The sequence below is a fragment of the Lissotriton vulgaris genome, unplaced genomic scaffold (genome assembly GCF_964263255.1).
Source record: "Lissotriton vulgaris unplaced genomic scaffold, aLisVul1.2 SCAFFOLD_262, whole genome shotgun sequence".
Classification (NCBI taxonomy): Eukaryota; Metazoa; Chordata; class Amphibia; order Caudata; family Salamandridae; genus Lissotriton; species Lissotriton vulgaris.
In genome coordinates this window covers 330637-341246 of record NW_028253771.1, presented here as the reverse complement: position 1 = coordinate 341246, position 10610 = coordinate 330637, and the positions used below count along the sequence as shown (strand labels likewise).

General features: G+C 44.6%; 1 pseudogene; it reads left to right on the top strand.

Moving 5' to 3' along the window:
• The first annotated feature begins 341 nt into the window (after window positions 1-341).
• Window positions 342-689, top strand: LOC147660768 (small Cajal body-specific RNA 2; annotated as a pseudogene).
• Window positions 690-10610: the final 9921 nt, after the last annotated feature.

The window sequence follows — 10610 nt, the reverse complement described above, 5'->3', positions numbered from 1 at the left end:
CTTTGCTGTACGTGCTACAGCGAAGCTGCGTGCAGGAGGGACAACTCACTGACTGAGTGGTCACTAGAACCTTATGTACCCGTTTCTCCTTGAGAGGGACCCATAAGTTTACTTGCGTATAATATACTCATGCATCTCAAGCATCTGGTTGCTCGAGACAGGAGTATTTGGTATTGTATGATTGGAGAAAAGAGTTTAAAGCAAGATTACTAGATAGATGCTTCTTTTCAGGAAAACCATGCCCAGTCCTGGATTTTGTTTGAACAACCCAATAGATGCTGTAGTTTTGGTAACCTCTTTGGACTAAATTGCTAGATTGCAGTGGGTTGTAGCAGGAAAGACTGAATTTGTGGGAGAGATGTTTGAGTGAGAGGATGTGTAACGCGTGTCTCCATGTGGTGTGGTTGCAGTTTGCATGTTTATAATTGGTACGCATGATGTGTGCTTACTCTCCCCTGTGCCCTTTATACTCATTGATCTTATTTGACCTGCCCTTGGTTCTCCGTTTCTGGACCCGGGCTGGGATGAGAAGACCTCCTCGGTCGCTAGCCCCGTTGTTGGGCCCTGTGCGCAGAGGTTTTCAGAATCAGGCAGTGGATCCCGTCCTCCGGGGCTCAGACATGATGATTCGATCAGATATACTAGGCTGGGGGTGCGAGGCTTCGGCCCAGAGAAATCGAATAAGGTGTTCACTGTGAGAAAAGTAAGCCCGGAATTCTTAACAAAGTTTAACTTCCAAACAAGATGATGATTGATCAGCGAATATTAGCATTTGCCCTTGAGCCAGTACAGGTTTTCAGCCGACTGTTGAGTGCACTGCGCCTTTCTTCCTTCAAGTGTATGGACCTCAAGGTCTTAACATGCTTAGTTCTGTTGGACTGATCTCCCCAATATTTGGTGTCCATTGACAGTGCTAGGTTTGCTTAGGGGCACCTCCGCATCTCCATGCCACCCAAGGCGATAGTTATGTACCTCTCGGGTGGGCCTGTGGTGGATGGGGCTAGTGAGAGGCAGATACTGTGTACTCCTGAGGTCTGACTGGTGAGCGGCGGCAGCACGAAAAAAACCTTGCTTCTGTATGCATTAGTTTGCAACGGTGAGTGGCGACGCTTCCATGTTAAATTGTAGTGGGTGCGGACTCTCAGAGCCCTGGCTGGCTACATGCATTAGGATGCATCCACACCGACTACCAGTCTTTGCACTGGTGGGGATGCTGCAGCTCCTTTGGGTCTGTTTCTCGAAGCACCAGTTCACAAGTGGGACTGTCGAACCTAATTTTAGGCACGTTACACAGTTGGCGTGGCTGAAGGACGAGATGCCTGTAAGACCTGGACATATTGGCGCTAAGAAGTGACGAAAGTGACTGCAAACCTGCCATAACTTTGCTTGTATCCTGTCCATGACCTCAGCTTGGCCAAAAGGAAGCGCAGCGTCTGGGGTCCCTGCCTGCCCGCCTCCCGCCGCCTAACTCCTTCTGTCACCACGGAGTAGGGCCGCCGAGTGGAGCGTGGGCGGGCCTCAAAAAACTACAACCCCCAGCAGCCCTAGCAGCACCTAACAACAGCATTTCGCGCCCGGAGGCGCTTAAATACACCGTCACCCCTGATGAGTGGGGAAACCAAACCTGCCATAACTTTGCTTGTATCCTGTCCGTGACCTCAGCTTGGCCAAAAGGAAGCACAGCGTCTGGGGTCCCTGCCTGCCCGCCTCCCGCCGCCTAACTCCTTCTGTCACCAGGGAGTAGGGCCGCCGAGTGGAGCGTGGGCGGGCCTAAAAAAACTACAAACCCCAGCAGCCCTAGCGGCACCTAACGACAGCGTTTCGCGCCAGGAGGCGCTTAAATACAATGTCACCCCTGACGAGTGGGGAAACCAAACCTGCCATAACTTTGCTTGTATCCTGTCCGTGACCTCAGCTTGGCCAAAAGGAAGCGCAGCGTCTGGGGTCCCTGCCTGCCCGCCTCCCGCCGCCTAACTCCTTCTGTCACCACGGAGTAGGGCCGCCGAGTGGAGCGTGGGCGGGCCTAAAAAAACTACAACCCCCAGCAGCCCTAGCGGCACCTAATGACAGCGTTTCGCGCCAGGAGGCGCTTAAATACAACGTCACCCCTGACGAGTGGGGAAACCAAACCTGCCATAACTTTGCTTGTATCCTGTCCGTGACCTCAGCTAGGCCAAAAGGAAGCGCAGCGTTTGAGGTCCCTGCCTGCCCGCCTCCCGCCGCCTAACTCCTTCTGTCACCACGGAGTAGGGCCGCCGAGTGGAGCGTGGGAGGCCTCAAAAAACTACAACTCCCAGCAGCCCTAGCGGCACCTAACGACAGCGTTTCGTGCCAGGAGGCGCTTAAATACAACCTCACCCCCGTCTCGCGGGACGCCGGGCCAAGCCCGGGCCAAGGGCGGGCCCGTTTAAGCCCGTTAAAGGCCGGGTAAGACTGGACTGGGCCACCCTATTAACATTTTTCCAACGAGCCACTGCATGTTATACATAGCCTGCCAACACTTACTTGCATAAACGTTTTCCCTTTATACTGCCGGCAAGAGGGCTTGTAAAAACCTTAAGACAGTAGCTATCATTATCTTATCTACTGTATCATTGTACATACTGACCCTAATTGCTATCTAGCATGTGTACAAGGGGAAGCAGGAGCAAAACTGCTCAGGGGGTAGGTCAGATCACAGGCCCGATCGATCAATTTATCACAAGGGCCAATGAGGCGATAGATAAGGGCATTATTTTGCTTGAAAGAAGGGTATCACAAGACTTACTCATAGCAAGAAGGTCCTCCATGGGCCCCTTGGCGTCTGCTAGAACCCCAATTCAGACAGGACCGTCAGCCCCACTATTGCTGGAAATATCTGCAGACATTCATAGTATTCCTAATAATGTAGACCTGTCTGCATCTCAACTTTCTCTGGACTCAGAGACAATGGAAGACCTAGAGAAAACCCCAGTTTTGACTATGAGTCCATCCCAAACAGAACTTTCAACCCAAATAGAACTCCCAATTCAGATAGTATCCCTAAATAAGCTGGAAATAGGGAAGAGGGAGGGAGCCATTCCAAAACAAAGAAATAACAAGAAGAAAAAAGATCTTAAAAACTTGTCTACTAAAGTCCCTCCAAAGAACCAAAGACACTGTAACTCCCATACTAAACAAAACGATCCAAACTCCACAAATACATCAATAGTCAACCTCTCTCCTACCCCGGCTAATGTAGACGACTAGACGCCACAGGAGGAGGACGGGGGGTGTGTAATTCTTGTCAACCAAATAAACAGCTATTAGCTAGCCTTGGGGAGCTGATTAAGTCCCATTTACTACCTATCGAGCGAACCCAAATGAATATCGAAAAACAACAAGCTAAGCTGACAATTCATCCAAACAATTCAACCAATGCTAAAGTTCAAGGAGTTACTAATCTGGGGGGTACCAAAGGTAATGCCCCACAGAAACACCCGGGGCCTCCAACAAAATTTTAAAAAACCTGTAGACATGCCTATTGTACAAGAAAAATCAAAAGTAGCACAAGCCAACACACAAGTAGTACCTGACAAACCCAATTCACCCACCCAGGTAGAAAAGCAGAAGCCAACACTACCTAAAACACCAGCACCCGAAACTGAGGGAGATAAAAAAAAAGGAAGGGAGGTTCAGACGTCCAATTGACTTACCACCAGAGGCAACCCCATTCACAGTGGTCCTCACAGGGGCTCCAGAGCTCCCAGAAAAAGTGAGAGAATAAACCTGGTCACTAAAAAATAAAGTACAACAATGGTTGAGTATAAATAGGCTGCTTCCCCCCTATCGAAGTAGTAGAATCTCAATGGTGCGTAGGGTCCCCTGGATCGGAGACACGAAGAAAAGAATTCAGGAGGATTGTATCATTATAAACTTTGATGATCCAGGCACTGTTGAATACATCTGCTCTTGGCCAGCACTGGAAAAAAAAGAGGGAATAGACGCAAATCGTCTATCCTTCTTTTACCCACCAGTTTATGACTATGAGCAAGTCCCTCTGTATAATTGGAACCAATCCTCTGAATGGAATTGGAGCCAAGTAGATCATCGGAATAGAAGGAGGGATTGGAAGGCTTGGCCATGGAACCCAAGAAGAGAACAATCCTATTTGGAGGGCTGGAGGGGTTTACAAACTAGCAATCGGTTTACTTGCTTGGAAATGGTAGACTGACCATCACCACTACCAAATGAAATAACCATTGAAACTGATGCTATAACCCCTAGAGTATCCATAACCGAAATGGGATCGTATACTCAACCAAACGGGAAGAGTTATCACTCACTGACATACAAACAGGGGAAAAACAATATTGATCCCCCCTTCGAACAAGTACCCACTAGCTCTTACCCAATTGTACTAAGCAGTGCCCCGGAGGGGACTAACAATCGAATAAAGAATAGGGCCTAAGTACAAGTTCCACAGGATGGAAATAGAAGCAACCTTATAACTCAAAAAGCTGGTGTAGGAAAAAAAGGGAGTTTGTCTGACTTGAAAGAGGGGCTAAATCAAACAGGGCCAAGCAACAAAGATACTAAGGACAATTTGTCCATTGTTTCATGGAATATTGCGGGACTTTCTAAAAAGACCACAGACCCTACTGTTATGACCGGATTTTCTGGGTAGATGATCAGCCCCTAGGGGCCCCTGCAACCCAGCCACAACGTACTCACCTTTCCTCCTCAGGACCAACTATCCAGGCACCTGGGTACCTACCTGAGGATGGTATTTACAATGGATAGATACACACACCTACATATATTTACAACTATTATACACTCTATAATACCTTATTCACAACAAGGGGTCTCGCGGCCGCTCTGGCCCAGACCAATCTACCCCAGGGCAGAAATCGCGCACAATCCGGTGCGGCTACACACCAAGCCTGCAGAACTTGGTGCTCTCATTCATAACTTCCGGTCAACAATCCTGTCCGACCTTCCACGCTGGTATCCCCCCCAGCGCTCTCATTAATCTATCAAGCCACAATCCAGTGGGTATACACGCTGGTCTCCTCCCCAGCGCTCTCATTAACGCCGACAACACGTCGGCGACCACATTCCTATGAACACCTATATATATATATATGTATATTGGGGAAGTCTCTCTATCTATTCACTAAGGGCTTGCTACTACAATAATATTATGGGATGGTGTACCAACTTAGTCCCTTAACTGCAAGTCTCCTCTCTCCCTCACTATTACTTACCTGATCAGGGTTAGCATCTGTTCAAACAGCAATACCTACCGGAAGGGATTACCCTCACTGTATGGGAACAAAGATATACACACTATGTACTGAGTTATTCATTGATTTAAGCGCTCCTACTCCCCTTTTGATCCATCAGTGGCTTAACCGCGACTGGCTAGAAACCAGGATAACTTTATCATAAAAGAACTCATGCACACTAATTCACTAATTAATGGGGTCATTTATTATTGATACACATATATATATTTGACACAGACCATAGATAAAACACACCACTGAAAGAAAGGATTAAACATAACAGGAACACTCCGCTGAAAGGGAAAAGATTAACAATGCAAAAGCCTAGGAAATAAAGATAAGGTTAAGATGTAAGTGTGATTGGTTCAGACTACCTCACCTATTAGAAGGAAGATTTCTCTCTCTCTGTCTCTGGTGGGATCAGGGCTCTCTCTCTGTCTCTGGTGGGATCAGGGCTCTCTCTCTGCCTCTGGTGGGATTAGGGCTCTCTCTGTCTCTCCCTCCTTCACCACATCACCACGCCTCTGGTCCAGTTGCTCCAGCTGACAGCCTTCTTTGATGCTCTCTGCACTGCTTCCTCTCTTCTCATCAATCGTCTGCCTTCTTTCTCCATTTAAGAACTGCACTCTATTCTGCAGCTCCAGCAGACATTTTCTCTCTCTTTGCAAGCTATTCTGAGCTCCAAGCTGAACTGAGCTCCCAGCTGTTCTGAGAACCACGCTGAACTGCACACAAGCTGGAATGAACACAAAACTGGAACGAACACGAACTGGAATGAACACTCCTCCTCTCCTGTAGCTCGCTAATATGGATTCCTCCCCCCTCATGGAAATTTCCAGCAGAGGGCTGTCTCCTACCGAATTCCTGTGCCAGCTCCCAGGCTTCCACGCAACCGCAGTGGCCATCTGCATGTTACGTCTGGGCCCAAGAGAAAAACACATTCTTCGGATAAGAAGCGGTCCTAACTGGATCTTCCTCTAGCACACAAACAGCCTTACTGTAAACTTTACCTCTCCCCTGAAAAGCCTCTCAGCTTTCATCAAGATGGAGTCCCTATAGCCTAGACCTGTAGGCCTGAAAGGGGTGAAATGCTCCTTAGCTCTGTCAGAATACCTACATGAACCATCCAATATGTCAAAGCCAATAGGCAATAGACAGGTTAAAGTCAGGAATAAAGGATCTATCATCATATTAAACAGCTATCCTCTTCTAGGTCTGGAAAAAAGGGCTTAAAAAGGGCCAACACAGGCTAAGAATACCTATACTAGATGCGAGCAAGATTAATGATCTATATCACTACTAAATAGCGCCAAGAATTCTGCCATAACATTCCACCCTTAGATCCTTATCTTGCGAGCATCAGTAAACAACAACAACCATCTAAACAAACATCAACATAATCTATCCAACATAGGCTAAGAATATCTATACTAAATGTGAGCAAGATTAAGATCTATATCACTGCTAAATATCTCTGCTAGTCCACCCTTAGATCCTTATCTTGCGAACATCAAGCCAAATAAACAAACATCAACACAATCTATCAACAAATCAAAACCTAAAAAACTCCCTAAAAACAATAACAACTCAAGGAAATTCCACCTGAAACTCAATGATAGGGAATAGAAACCTAAAAACAAATCAAAGCACCCTTGACTTGAATGCCAAAACATATCTAAGATTGGATCTGATAACAACAGAAACTAACCAAAGCATCCTCAAACTAAATGTGCCTCAACTTCTAGTGATAACTGGTGAAATCTAGTGATGTAGGGATTTATGTGTTGAATAAAAACAGCAAGGGGCCTAAATGGGGCCTACTCCGGACAACTTAAGCCTAAATGAGGCCTACCTACTATTGTCAACTTAAGAACTAAATGTGTTTTAACTTCTAATGAGAAAACAACAAAGGGCCTAAATGAGGCCTACCTACTATGGTCAACTTAAGCTAATGATGACACATGAAATCTAATGGTGTAGGGACCGAAATGTGTAATAAAAACAACAATGGGCCTAAATGAGGCCTACTGACATTGGTCAAATTAAGGCAATGATGACTCATAAAATCTATTGGTGTAGGGGCTCGTTTGTGGGATGAAAATAACAATGGGCCTAAATGAGGCCTAAATACCATGGTCAATTTAAGCTAACATTTTGGTGCAATCCGAGAAATAGACATGACAAAATATTTTCAAGGTCTGGGCAAACATTAATACATAGTCATACTAAAAGACACACCTCCCAGGACAACCTAAAATCTAGGTCAACCACCCTCTGATCAATAAAGGTGAAAATGTAATAACAGTAAACAAACAACCCCCATACTACAACATCAAGCTTAAAACAAAAAAACAGCCATTTTAAATCACAAGGTGGCACACATGTGTGCACCATCATTTTCTTCATTGGCAAAAACTTTTTTTTGAAGAAAACAGAAAAACTATAATTGGTGACATATGTTTTGATTTGAAAAGTGGGACCTGCTTGTCCAAGGGATTAATCATAATTCTGTCCCAAATAAAACATGTTCGTGTTTTTTTTTTTAAAAAAAAAAAAGTGGGGCCTGCTCGTAGTGATGTCAACAAAATAAATTGCAGGCCAAGGGCAAAGTCCAAATTCTTCAGTGTAGGCCACCACCCTGCATCCTCGGTATCCGGACACTTCCTCCGATGCAGCCATCCACCACCTCTCTGGTCTGGTCTGGTCTGGTCTGGTTCCATCATCCAAAAATAATAAACTAAAATAAGAACATGAAAATAAAAAACTAACATAAGAAAAGGGAGTGGGAGGGGGCTGGGCTCACGCATACCCACAACCCATCAAACCTAGGGACAAGAAAACAAGTATCATTATTCTTGCAAAATAAAAATTTTCCATGTAAAAAGCACCCCGGGTGCCTTTCATTATTGAAAAGAAAATATCCTAATTAATTAAAAACATTCAAAATTTAACTTTTAATAATAATTAGCAGGGCCTAACATACCCTAATCCTCACTAAGCCAGCCCCTCCCTTCAGAGTACGATCCAGGCTACAGTGTGAAAAAAAAATTTGAACTCCTGCCAAGGAATTACGTCACAGCAGGAGCAGGGCACTGCAAGCCTCCCATTTCCATTATTTAGAGAAGCCCGCCTAAGTCTACTGTATCTATCTAATTCCAAGGGCCAAGAGTCTGCAAGAGTCCTTTATCAGCGGGCAATGAAGCTGCCTGCGTCAACAACCAGAAAGAGTGAGTTCACCCCCGCCCTTAAATAAACAAGTGTTCCGCGGAAGAAAATTGGATTATGGCCAATCAAAAACAAGACAGGCTGCAGCCGAGACCTGCAGAGAAGCTTCATAAACCAGCTGCGCTACCAAGGTCGACAAACAAATTCCTCTGGAGACTTGTTCCCAGGCCTGATTTACACTAACAAATTAAAAGCTCCATTTTCTAAAAAGGCTTTTGTCTAACTAATGCAACTAAAGGCAAGATATTTGAAACATGGGCACTTATTTATAAAATGGCAACTAACTTTTCCTGAAAGAGAAATAATTTGTAAAACAACATACATTTCAGCATTATATTTAATTTAACCAGGGGCATTATATCATTATACATTACAGTGAAATTTAGCATGCAAACTTTTAAATTGAACCTAATAAAAGGGCCACATTCATAAATTAAATGATCAACCAATTATTTTCTAACTGAATTGGCAAACTTACCAATACCATTTTGCTGACACATTTCACATTTAAATAAAAAAGGTTCAGTTTGCAGTTGGGACAAAATAATTTTACATGTTATATTTTTTCAAAGGTGCCAGGCACACGGTTGCGTTCCACTAATTAAAAGCACATGTTACCACGCACTGTCGGGTAGTATTTATTATTCCAACCTGTAATCATCGCAACCAGCACATTCTTCTGGAGATGAAAAACCCTCAAAGAAATGATTAATGAAAACAGCCCGTAGCGTGCACTCTAACTGGACCATCTCCTTAACATTTCACAAATCTTAAACCATGCATTCAAAAATAATTCTCCACACGTCTGTGGATACATATCAAGAAAGCACATTTAAAAGAACACAGCTCACTCCTCCGACTTGTTGATTTATGACTACACAGTTCCAAGGCCAAAACCCACACAAAATTCGTAGGCGCAGTTCAAAAAGAATGTAAAATGAACAGAAACCTTTGCAAAGCACAAGATGTTACCTTTACCGTCAAGGAATTGACAAAGCCTGTAGGCAGACCAAGGAGCCAAAAAAAAAAAAGTCAAAATCAAACCATCAAATAATCCACTGACTTTTATAGTCAGGCCAGATAACCATGCATGTTGACAGCATGTAAAAAAAAAATAAAGACTGCCATCTCAACTCAAGATATTAACCCTTTGGCAGCTCAAGCACAATCATTCCCAATGTCCATGGATACATGGGAAATCATGAGCACATCTCTTCACGTTTACAGATGACACGTACACATATTTTCAAAAACGTTATCCCAAGCACCCGAGAGAGATCCAGCTCTCTCCTGCCTAACGTAATGATAACATGCCCTGTCCAAACCATAACCACATGGCGCTATTCACAAGCTATATTTACAAGACAAACATTTCACAAACAAGATATCCAAGGCGCAACGCACAAGGAACACAACAGATCAACATAAGAACATGCACCTCACAAGCCACATGAATATGGCGCTATTCACAAGCCATATTTACAAGGAGCTATATTCAAAGAACACCACAGATCATATTACAATGAACACATTTCACATTGCACAGCATAAGCAGATGCAGTAAGCAATTTAATGGGCAATTTAAAAGCACTTTTTACACATTTTTATACAATTGGACCATCACAAAGATGTAACTGGCTTCCTCATGTAATGCCATCCTTCAACCCTGACAGTTTAAACACCAAGATGAAAACCATTCCTTCCACCCTGCATAAACCAAATGCCATGATGTAATGCAATCTCCTCACGCTGCAACTGTTCAAGCCAATAGGTCTAACAGGCTACAAAATCTGCAACATTACGCCAGATGGAACTAGCGTTCAGGGCATTCCCTCAGAACACATGGGAACCTCTCTAAGCACATGACCAGATCACACAGGATAGGTAAACCGTTCTATTACACCAGTTGTTATGGCGTTCATGGCACTTACTCACAACACATGGGAACCTCTCTGAGCACATGGCAAGGTCACACAGGTTTCGCAACATGACGACTACGCCAAATGTTATGACCGGATTTTCTGGGTAGATGATCAGCCCCTAGGGGCCCCTGCAACCCAGCCACAACGTACTCACCTTTCCTCCTCAGGACCAACTATCCAGGCACCTGGGTACCTACCTGAGGATGGTATTTAC